Raw genomic sequence first — 12,760 nt, forward strand, 5'->3', positions numbered from 1 at the left:
GTTTGGGGGTACTTTCTAGGCAGAGAGTTCTGAGGCAGGAATGAGCTAATGTCCATTGAAAAATAGAGGGGTACTAGATGTGGCTATAGTGTGGTAAACGAGGTAGTCAGAAGTGACAGTGACAGGAGATTGGATAGAGAGTCAAGGTCCAGATCATGTAGAGCATTATGGTGTAATATTTTTTCTAATATTAATCATAGAAAATAATTTTTTGTTCTTGATATAAGTCTATGATGGTGTGGTATTATTAGGATTTATCTAATCTCAGTGTCCTCTTTATTTTAGTTTAGGAGATTAATAATTTTTCTTGATAGCAAGATCCATAGAGACCCCAAGTGGAAGGGGGAACTTTAAATTTTTGATATATCAGTGTCCATGAGATCACAGAATCAAACACACACATACACACACACACAACAAACACACACACACACAACACACACACACACACACAACACATGCATCCATCTACACACACAGCCCTCCTCATAGTCAATTAAATCAAATATCCCAGGTAGGCTCTACTGGTCTTCTCGGGCAATATTCCAAAACACATTGCAATGAAGAGAAAAGTTTAGGAGATAGATAACTAGATCCATAGATGGATAGATACATAGATACATTCACTAAGTTCATTGAGCTGGAAATTTAGACATAAGACATATACAAGATTGCTCTCTCTCTTGACCATGTTTCTTTGGACACTCTGGGCAAGCCAAAATAGCAGCAGGCTAGGAGAGTCATATACCGTATAGGACAACTTATCTGATCTTTAAAACTATGAATGAGATAGATAATGTCATTCTCATTCATTGCCTAGTTGAATTAAAAGAAGCAGCAAAGACTTTTATATAAAAGAATGCAACAATTTCCCTGTAACTGAGAGGTTTCAGAATCTGAATGTGACTTAGTTTCTATATCATTTTAATTATTTCTTAAAATGTTTATTTCTCATGTTTTACATGGTTCCACTAAGTTTTTTCACTGTGAACTCCTAACATGTTCTGAAAAACTTTTCCTAATATTCTCAATGTCCTGGTAGTAATCTAGATCCAGTCTACCATTATAAAAATAAAAATGTTAAAGGACATAAATCTGAAGTTTCAAAAAAACATCAGGTCAGCAAGATAAAAGAACAGTAGGAGTAGATGAAAAAGGATAGACCGAATTTCAGTAACCAGATGGACTGAGTGATAAATGAAGGATGCCATATTGGTCTAGATAGCTTGCTTTGGACTCAGAGAACACCAAATTTTAAACTGGAATAAAGTGAAATTGTGCCAGTGAAAAATATTAGCATGGCCACTATCATATAGTAAGATATCAAAAACTGATATTTATTAGGTTTTCAGCATCCACACTTTTATCATGCCTTGAGTGTAATGTGTAGGCACATTGTAATGCAAACTTTAATCAACAAATTATGTAAAAAATGATTACATAGTATTTATCTTTAGCCATTTCCCCATTGTTCATTGTTATCTATAACACAACGTTATAAGAATCTAAAGTCCTATTTCAAGTATTTTGTTTTTATTTGAGGTATGAATATCATTCTGTATAAACTTACGTATGAAGTTCATATTAAACATTTCCGGGGATCCCTGGGTGGCGCAGCGGTTTGGCGCCTGCCTTTGGCCCAGGGCGCGATCCTGGAGACCCGGGATCGAATCCCACATCGGGCTCCCGGTGCATGGAGCCTGCTTCTCCCTCTGCCTGTGTCTCTGCCTCTCTCTCTCTCTCTCTGTGTGACTATCATGAATAAATAAATAAAATTTAAAAAAAAAAAAAAAAACATTTCCGGTTTTTGTTTATAAATGTATGTTACTTTAGGTGTAAATTTACATATAAATTGAAACAAAAATAAAACTTCTCTGAAAGAGAAATCTCCGGCCATAATTTAATGTGTATCTTCCTGTATTGAATTTAAGCCTCGACAAATTGAAACGAATATTTCTTTCTTAATAGTACATTAGAAAACCTCTTAAAAGGATTCATGACAAGAGCTTAGTTAATCTAAATTCATTTGTATTTGGCCAAATGAAACACCCAGAATGTATACCTGCTCTGTTCTTTTTAAAATATACGATTCAACCTTGTAGTACAACATGTGTGTTTTCATATAAAAAATGTATTTTGTGATCTTCATGAGTTTTCATATTTTTATGGATAAAGATTTTTGTTGTTGTTTCTGTTATATCTTAATTGAATTGGATGATTCTTAATTTTTTCATGTCTCAGTAAAGGAAATAATCATTAAAATTAGTCTATTTTTATTCTAGAAAAATATATGAAATGGAAGAAAACGTATACATATTGCTATTTGGGGGTTTATACAATCAATCAATGTGTGTATATCTGGACATCAGTACAATGATAACAAAATACACTCATTTATTTAACTCTCCTCATCTGTCTCTCATTGTGTTAAATGTAGGTGAGGAAAAAAAAGTGCTAATTAATTAATAAAGACCCCATGAATGCTTCTTTTCATTAATGTGACTTCTCATAATGAAAATTTTAAAATATTTACCTCACACTTATTCATATTTATGTAGAATGTTATACAACATACTCACACTTAATATTTGGAAAATAAGTAATGTAAATTTGCTTTATCCAATTTATATTAATTATGACATGTTCTTAATGAATTACACTTGAGGAAACTAACTTTGGCCAATTGGGCTAAAGCATAAAGTATACATTTAATCCCAGAAGACTAAAATATGAGAGAGAAGATGCATTTTTTATTATAGGCCTATAATACCAGGATACCATAGTCAGACTACACTGTGTGTGCAGTGAAGAGCTACCAAAATACATGGGTAAAAATAGAAATAACATTTGTGTTATAAGAATATTAGTCTCGACTTTCCCTCAAATGAAGACTAGCAAATGGTAAGGAAAGGAGGGAGAGAAGGAGACCAGAAAGAGAAATTAAATTGAGATGTCTCTGTTTTTAGGCAATTTGTGTTGCAAGTTATGGGAATTACTAAAAATAGTAATAAACAGGCAGTTGAAAATGGGTAGATGGAGATGGAACCACCAGTTGGAGGTTGGAAGTATAGATTTAAGAGCCATATAGCTATATGTGGAAGAGGAATAGTGACATTAGGAGGAGAAGAATAATTACTGCAGTTTAATACATGGAGGGGGAAAGTGAACAAGAACAATATATTAAGAAATTATAATGGAAGGAAAATGTGAAGGAAGAAATAGCACCAACAGAGACAGGAGAAGGAGTCCCAGGATAGTAAAATAATATGAAGGCCAAAGGAGTATGAGTCTCCAGGATTTAATGAGCTTTTATATCTTGTTAAAGGATGTGCATATTTGATGACATTTTCATAATTACTTTTGACAGCAAAATGTCCCTAAATGTTATTTTGATCTAGTATTTGTAAACTATGGAAATTATTTATAAATCCAAAAACCACTAAAGGATTATTACAGCAAACTTGAAGTTTTAACTAATTATCAGGGTTTTTTTCAAGACCTATTAAGTAACGCTGCAAATACTAGAAACAAAATCAAACTGCCTTATACTGTAGGCAGTAAAACCTAAATCAATTTATCAGATCATATCGCATGTAATAATGTAATAAGTGGGTATGTCTTTTGTCCAACCAGATTTCTGTATGTTCGCATAATCTCCTTTAACAACTCTAGTAGAAACACAACTTCCTTCTTTTAACATCCATATATCAAACCCACTATAACAACAACCACAAACATTGTAGCTCAAAAGAAGACATTTATTATGTCTTACAGTTTTGTAGGTCATAAATTTTGGGGCACGGGTTGCCTGGGCAAATATCCTGTCGCAAGCTGTGTTAACAGAGGTTATTTGGTAGAATTCAAGGACTATGCACCTAGTCTGGATGATCCATTGTGGCTTCTGCTCCTTTATGAGGATGTCTAGAAGTCTTGGCTCAACTGGGGTGCTGTCAACTGAGTACTTACATGTGGAATATCTACGTAGTTTGGACTTCCTATGTAGGTTGGTGGCCTTAGGGTAGATGACCTTCTTACTATGTTTACTCATGGCTCCTGAAGGATAGTGAAGTTGTATTCCTCGTAAAACCTAAGGCCTAACTTATTATAGCATCACTTTTTTTTAAGTTTATATTTTAATACCAGTCAGTTAACTTACAGTGTTATATTAGTTTCAGGCATATAATACAGTGATTCAACAATTCCATACATCACCCTGTGCTCATCACAACAGGTACACTCCTTAATATCTATCACCTATTGAAACTAACTCCCAAGCGTCTTCCCTTTGGTAACCATCAAATTGTTCTCTATAATTAAGAGTCTGATTTCTCTCTCTCCTGATTGTCTCTCTCTCTTTCTCTTATTTTTTTTCATTTTTGTTCTTTGTTTTGTTTCTTAAATTCCACATATAAGTGAAATCATATAGTATTTGTCTTTCTCTAACTTATTTTGCTTAGCATTGTACACTCCAGCTCCATCCATGTTGTTCCAAATGGTATAGCATCACTTCTGCCATTTTCTTTTGGCCAAACAAATCACGTTGAACAGAATGGAAATTAAATTCTACTCCTCAAAGTGGGTAGTAGTGAAGTATTTGCAAATATCTTTAATCTACTATTTCTGGGGAAAATACTGATTGGCTTTGTTTGTCTCTGTCATGACCTCACATATACAGGAAGTAAATGACTCACCAGCAAATAAAAAAGGAAGGGAAAGGAAAAACATGTCATGTAGAAAAAATTTAAAATAAACCAAACCATCTTAAGAAACATCTTCCATAAATAGAGTGACTCAAATCATTATCTTACAATCAATCTTCTCCCTAAAGAATTTAGTAAATGTATAGCAAGTTATTTGTTTATGGACTTTCTGAAAATATTACTATAATGACTTTTGTCTTTTCTACTCTGACAATCTTTATAATAATACAGCCTAAAATTGAAAAGAAACATGAAATAAGGCTTCTCCCCCTCAACTTTAATGTAAAAGAAAGACCAAAGTAATTAATTTTGTGGTATGCATTTGTCTATTCTTTATAGAAAGAAACAAAATTTTCACTGACTTTTTGCAATATGCTTTTAAATTAAAGGCAATAGTGACATATTTGATTAGAAGTTCATGGATATACATGACTGACCAACCAATGAAAACTATTTCATAAGAACTAAGAATTAATGAGAAAGAAATGGAAATACAATAGTTAGGAAGAAAGTGGCACTGTGGGTTTGACATTTATAATGGATTAGCTGTTAATTTTTCCTCTTCTATATGTTGCTCTAATAAGATTTGTCAGAATACTGTACAATTTATCTTCCTGCACATTTCTCTTACAAATGATGGATCACTGCATATTATAAGCCAAATTTTCAAATAAAATGAAGAAGAGACTTGCTTCCAGCAATAGATGCATATGAAATAATGGCATTTGTATGATTATAACCATGACACCTATGCCCTAAATTTCTTTTTTTCAAAAACATTTATATAATCATGGCTAGACTACCAGTTAAATTATATTAGCTTTTTGGGGGGAGGCCGCGGTAGTGTACGGATTGGTAGTTCATGTGGAAAGCAGGTACCATTTCTATCTCTTTCTCTTTAATTTTCTCACCTTCTTTCTTCTCTATTTTTCTGCAGCTTCATTGCTCACTGACATGTTGCTCTATGTCTCTCTCTCCTCAATGCCTTTATGTACCTTTCCTGTCTGTTCATGTATCACCCTCTCTGTCTCCAGTTTTGTTTCTCTCATTTACTTTGGTCTATTTATGCTAAAGCAAAAGAGATTCTAAAACACCTTATAAACAGAACACCCTCAGTAGATTCAGTAGATTTTTGCTGAGTCAATGTCCATGTAGAATGCAGCCCAAAGAAGACAAAAGTCCAGCAGGCCTGCAGTTTATGAAGCTAAAGCCAAATGGACCAGTGGTACTGCAGGTTTTAAGTTTCAATACTTCAAATCCAATATAATGTGGCCCCGGGTGAATTGATGCCACCAAAGTTTATAACCGAACCTGTCACTGTCTCTGGGAGTAGATATTAATTCCCTATCCTCTCCTTTCTATTCCTTCCCAAATAAACTTGCAATCTTGACCACCTATTAGGAAATATCACAACCTCTCTACTCATGGAATAATCCTTATCTACTACTTTGTAACCAACATATATGGAAAAAAGGTCACTTTTTCAACTAACATAAACACATGAAGCTTAGGTTTCTATAAAATCTACTTGGATTTTCAATAGTAACTAAAACTTGCTCTTTAGACCTGGATGGAACCCTATTCTAACTATTTGTTCTTTGCTGTAGAACTTCATCAGGAAAACTCCCAAATGATAAAAACTGATATAGAAAACTTGATGTTACCAATTGTTTATATAAGATATTAACACAATGTACTTTAAATTATATATGTAGTATTTTCCACTTTCCTCATTTTATATATAATGTTTAAAGACATATATGAATAATAAAAGAGTCACTTATATGGGTTCACATTAATTAAAATGAAAAAGAAGTTTTCTATCAACCTTTCAATGTAGTCCTCTAAATTAAAATTATATTTCTATTTTACAAAGTTGAAATTAATTCTCTTGATTTGTAAACTTTATTATTGATAAACATGGTTACATGCAAAATGATTTGTTTAGAATGATGATTTCTTTTAAAAATCTCATATTTGCCAGATATATGACTTTTAAGCAACTGAGTTTATAACATACTTAACATATTTACCAAATATTAACTTAACATATTTACTAGTAGACACAATTCATAGAGCAAGTCAAATCCATACATGAGAGTTTGTCGCTCTCTCATTGTCTGATTCTAGGCATGAGATAGTTTATTGTCTTTACATTTTGAAAGGCAAAACTTGATAAATCTTTCTTTCCAGGAAAAGGCACAAATGTCAACCTCACAAGATTTCACAAACACCTTTAGGATGTTTTGATTCTGAAGCACAGTTGAATGATCATGACAAAGAGTGAATGGTTCCTGATGAGTTTGATTATGAAAATAACCTGGGAGGAATTTTTTTGGGGGGAGGGGGTATTTTATATAAATTCTATTTTATTTTATTTTAAGAAAGAGAGAGAATACATGTGTGTGAGAGAGCAGGGTGGGTAAGTCGGGCAGAGGGAGGAGAATCTTTTTTTAATTTAAATTAAATTAATTAACATATAACGTATTATTAATTTCAGAGACAGAGTTCAGTGATTCCTCAGTCTTATATAACACCCAGTGCTCATTACATCATGTGACATCCTTAATGTCCGATCATCTGTTTACCGCATCTCCCACCTCATCCTCTCCAGTAACCCCCAGTTTGTTTCCTATGACTAAGAGTCTCTTATGGTTTGTCTCCCTCTTTGACTTCATTTGTTTTATTTTCCCCTCACAGTCCACTATTCTGTCTCCTAAATTCCACATACAAGTGAGATCATGTAATAACTGTCTCTGATTGACTTATTTTGCTTAGCATAATACCCTCTAGTTCTATCCACATCATTGCAAATGGCAAGATTTCATTTTTGATGGCTGAATGGTATTCCATTGTGTATATATACCACACCTCCTTTATTCATTCAGCTGTCAATAGACACCTGGGCTTTTTTATAGTTTGGCTCTTGTGGACATTGCTGCTATAAACATTAGGGTGCAAGTGTCCCTTCAGGTCATTACATTTGTACCTTTGGGGTGAATCCCTAGTAGCACAGTTTCTGAGTTGTAGGGTAGCTCAATTTTCAATTTTTTAAGGAACCTCCATATGTTTTCCCAGTGTGGCTGCACCAGCTTGCATTCCCACCAACAATGTAGAAGGGTTCCCTATTCTGCAAATTCTTGCCAACATCTGTTGTTTCCTGATTTGCTAATTTTAGCCATTTGACTAATGTGAGGTGATATCTCATTATGGCTTTGATTTGTGTTTCCCTGATGCCAAATGTTGTTGAGCACTTTTTTTCATGTGTCGTTGGCCATTTGTATGTCTTTGGAGAAATTTCTGTTCATGTTTTCTGCTCACTTCTTTTTTTTTTTTTTTAAGATTTTATTTATTTATTCATGAGAGACACAGAGACAGAGAGAGAGAGAGTCAGAGACACAGGCAGATGGAGAAGCAGGCTCCATGCAGGTAGCCTGATGTGGGACTCAATCCCGGGACTCCAGGATCATGCCCTGGGCCGAAGGCAGGCACTAAACCGCTGAGCCACCCAGGGATCACTTCTTGATTGGATTATTTGTTCCTTAAATTTGATAGGTGCTTTATACATTTTCGATACTAGCCTTTTATGTGATTAGACATTTGTAAAAATCTTCTCTCGTTCTGTCAGTGGTCTTTTGTTTCTGTTGACTTTCCTTTGCTTTGCAAAACTTTTTAACTTGATGAAGTTCATTTTTGCCTTTGTTTCCCTTGCCTTTGGAAACATGTCTAACAAGAAGTTGCTGCAGCTGAGGTCCAAGAGTTTGCTATCTGTGTTCTCCTCTAGGATTTTGATGATTACTGTCTCACATTTAGGTCTTTCATCCATTTTGAATCTAGTTTTGTGTGGTGTGAGAAAATGTTTCAGTTTCATTCTTCTGCATGTGGCTGTCCAACATTCACAATAATATTTGTTGAAGAGACTGTGTTTTTTTTTCCATTGGATATTCTTTCCTGTTTTGTTGAAGATTAGTGTATCATAGAGTTGAGGGTCCATTTCTGGGTTCTCTATTCTGTTCCATTGATCTATGTGTCTGTTTTTGTGCCAATACATACTGTCTTGATGATTACAGCTTTGTAATAGAGCTTAAAGTCTGAATTGTGATACAGCCAGTCTTGTTTTTCTTTTTCAACATTCCTTTGGTTATCCAGAGTCTTTTCTGACTTCATACAAATTTTAGGAATGCTAGTTCCAGCTCTGTGAAAAATGTTGATGGTATTTTGATAGGGACTGCTTTGAATGTACAGATTGCTCCAGGTAGCATAGACATTTTAACAATATTTGTTCTTCCAATCCATGAGCATGGAACATTGTTCCATTCTTTGTGTCTTCCTCAATTTCTTTCATGAGTGTTCTATAGTTTTCTGAGTACAGATCCTTTGCCTCTTTGGTTAGAATTATTCCTAAGTATCTTACAGCTTTTGGTACAATTTCCTTAATTTCTTATTCTTCAGTCTCATTGTTAGTGTATAGAAATGCAATTGATTTCTGTGCATTGATTTTATACCCTGCCTTTCGCTGAATTCCTGTATGAGTTCTAGCAGTTTTGGGGGGAGAGAAGGAATCTTAAGCAGGTTTCACATCCAGTGCAGAATCTGACATTGGGCTCAATCTCACAACCCTGATATCATGACGTGAGTCAAAATCAAGAGTCAGAGGCTGAACCGACTGAGCCACCCAGGTGCCCTGGGAACATTTTTTTAAAATACAGATTCCTCATCTGTCATCCAAGACATAGTAAATCAGAACTGGGGAGGCTGATGGTGGAGAAGGAGGGTAAGAATTTCTATTTTTAGAATATGCCTAAGTAAATAACATGGCCAGTGAGGATATGGAACTATTATGGAAGTAAGGACTGCCATTACTCAGGCCATCTACAACATATAAAATAGAAGAGACCTAGACCAAAGGATAAAAACTAGAAAACAAAAGGTAATATGTGGAAACATTGATAAATAAAACAACAGGTCACGTTCATTTATCTTTCAGTGTATGCTGCATAGTATGTTAGTCTTAGTATAGGTTACTTCATTAGTTTTTCAACTAAACAAAAACAACAGGTACCATTATTGCCATCCTCCCCAAACCATTTTATAGGACAAAAGTAAAGTTAAGAGAGGCTAAGTAACTTGCTCAAGATCTCAGAGTAAGTAAGGGACAGAGTGTGATTCAACCCTAGGTAGTCCAACTATATAGCCTTACGCTTAACCACTGAGCTAGATGATAGTATTGATACAATGTGGAAGTAAATCATTTTTTTAAGATTTATTTATTTATTGGGGGGAAGAGAATCTTCTTCAAACAGACTCCTTCTGAGCAGAAAGCCCAATGCAGAGCTTGCTCTCAAGACCCATGCAATCATGACCTGAGTCACAACCAAGAGTCCATCACTTAACTGACTGAGTCAACAAGGTGCCCCATGAATTACATTCTTATGATGGACCACAATTCTTTGGAATTGAGATCCCTATTAGAGCAAGAGTACCCCTGCTATACTAAATTGTACCTGCATTCAAGCAATGGCAAGATTACTTGTAAGTCCAGTTACCTCTTATGGGAAGTTTGAGTACTTTTAAGAAACAGAGAGACTTCTGGGTGTCTGTGAAGAGATAAATGCATGTCTTGGCCTGACTTTTAAGAATCTCTCCAAACAAATCCTTACAATACGTCCAGGTCTTTTCAAAAGCTCAAGTAGGATACAAGACTTCTATTAGAGGGTGAAAATTATTATATATCATACAGTCAACTGTGGTGTCAGGTTTTCTTATCTTGATTCTTTCTCGGATAAAAAAAATTACATCTACACATATGTTTATAAGGTCACTCTACAGAAGATCAGTCAAAACAGAAATGACAAAAATAGTTTTACATATATTTTACAAAGGTCATCTGAAACAGAAAATTGTCAATTAATTTTCTGCAGATACTCCTCTTCATTTCTATTTCTTTCTGAAAAATAGTTAATATAGGATTACATCCCAATCATAGTAGGTAATGTTGTCTCACGGCAGCTTTTTGGAACCAGCGTAAAACTCTGATTGTCAGGGTAATGGAGGACGTCTATACATGAATTATTCAAAGGCTTGTATAATCAGTACAGCATTCAAATTAAACCCCAGAATGTGCAAATTAGGCAATTATTCATAAAAATTATTAACATTTTAATTTTTCAGAGCTCAATGTGACATTTTGCATAGCTTTGCTTAAATATAGCATGGAACACTGCAATTAGAGCCATAGTTCCAGTTCCCATACTTAAGCATTGTATGTTTGGATGAGTGCTTACAAGTCGATAACTAATATTATGGAAATAAAAAAATAGTAATAAAAATATTGATGATTCTGCAAACATGAACACATGTCTGATTAGGTGAACTTATCAATTATAATCAATTAAATATCTTGAAACTTGATCTTGTCCAGTACTGGCTCAATTTTTTCCCTTGGAGATTAAAGTTCACAATAATTAGCATCTCATCTGTCACACATACTACAGACATATATCCTTGAATCTAGCATATGTAGACATTAAAATACAAGATTACTTTTTTTCATTTAAAAATATCAGTATATGCTATTTTTCAATGATTTAGCAAAAAGTCATGAGGGGCTGAATTAGGTCAGTAATAGTGAAAATGGTGAAGTGGAATTGTATTTGGATGCTAGAAATTATTGATTGACACTCATTTTTCTGGAAGAGGGATATATTAAGAATTTCTGCTTATCAAACTAGGTAGATAATAATACAATTGAATAGCTTCGGGAATTGAAGAAATGAGTGATTTGGGTAAATAAAAGTGTAGTCCTTGCAAGACATCACTGAATTTGATCTTGGACAAACTAAGTTCATGGTATCTGTGGGAACTTCCTGTTGGGCAATCCCTCACAGGCTGCTGGAAGTGTTGTAGGGGTGCTATTTCATAATTAGGAATAAGCATGAAACAGTTATAGCACATTACTTATATGGCACTGGATGGAATAGCCCATATATAGAAAGTGGCACAGTAAGAAAATAGTCATTGCAGAAATCCTCACAGAGACTCAATAAATAAGGGTGAAGACAGAAGATTCTGTGAGATAGAAGAGACAAAATTTTTGAAGCAGAAGGAGATTCAGGAACATTGATTACCTTAATTTTGAAAAAGACAAAGAAGATAGTGTGTATTAGTTTTCTACTTTGCTCTCACAAATTACTACAAACTGGAGGCTTAAGATAACAGAAATGTATTACTTTACAATTCTGTAGGTTAGAAGTCCAATTAGGGTCTCACTGGCTAAAGTCAAGGTGTCAGCAGGGCTGTATTCCTTTCCAAAAGCTCTAGTGGATAATTTAGGTCTTTGTCTTTTCCAGCTTCTAGGGTCCACCTGCATCCCTTGGTTTGTGGCCTATCTTTTCCATCTTCTGTTCCTACAAGGTTGCACCCTTTGGCCATTTTCCTATTGTCCCATTTCTGTCCACAATCAGAAGGTTCCTCACTTTTGAGACGGTATTAATCCAATCTCTAGCTCTTCCAGCTATGAAGGTGATTTAGTTAAGCACAGTATTCAGGATATATAAGTGAAACCAGGAGGTCATTAGCACAGAAAGAGATAAAAACTAAAATTCCTCAAAAAACACTCTGCCAAGGTGCTTAAAGATAACTTTATAAATGAAAGCCACTCAAAACAAACACAAGGCAAAACAAAAATGTTAAAAACAAGGTTAAAAATTACACAATGTCTTTTTTTTAAAAAAGACCTTTTCTTTATCTGAAAGAGAGGGAGAGAGAACAGAAGCAGCAGAAGGGGAGGGGCAGACGGAAAGGGAGAAGCAGACTCCCCAATGATCAGAGAGTGGGATGGACATGGGGCTCGGTCCCAGGACCCCGAGATCAGGATCTGAGCCTAAGGCAGACATCTAACTGACTGAACCACCCGGGTGCCCTTACACAATGGTTTTAATTCTTGATAAAATATAGAATCTGACTGGCTATTGCCAGGCTGCCTTTAAATATCTGTGGGGAATCCAGCCCAGTTGCTGTTTCAGTCACAGAACTCTAGCTGGAGAAAGAGGTACGGTCTT

The sequence above is a fragment of the Canis lupus genome, chromosome 16 (assembly GCF_011100685.1).
Source record: "Canis lupus familiaris isolate Mischka breed German Shepherd chromosome 16, alternate assembly UU_Cfam_GSD_1.0, whole genome shotgun sequence".
Classification (NCBI taxonomy): domain Eukaryota; kingdom Metazoa; phylum Chordata; class Mammalia; order Carnivora; family Canidae; genus Canis; species Canis lupus.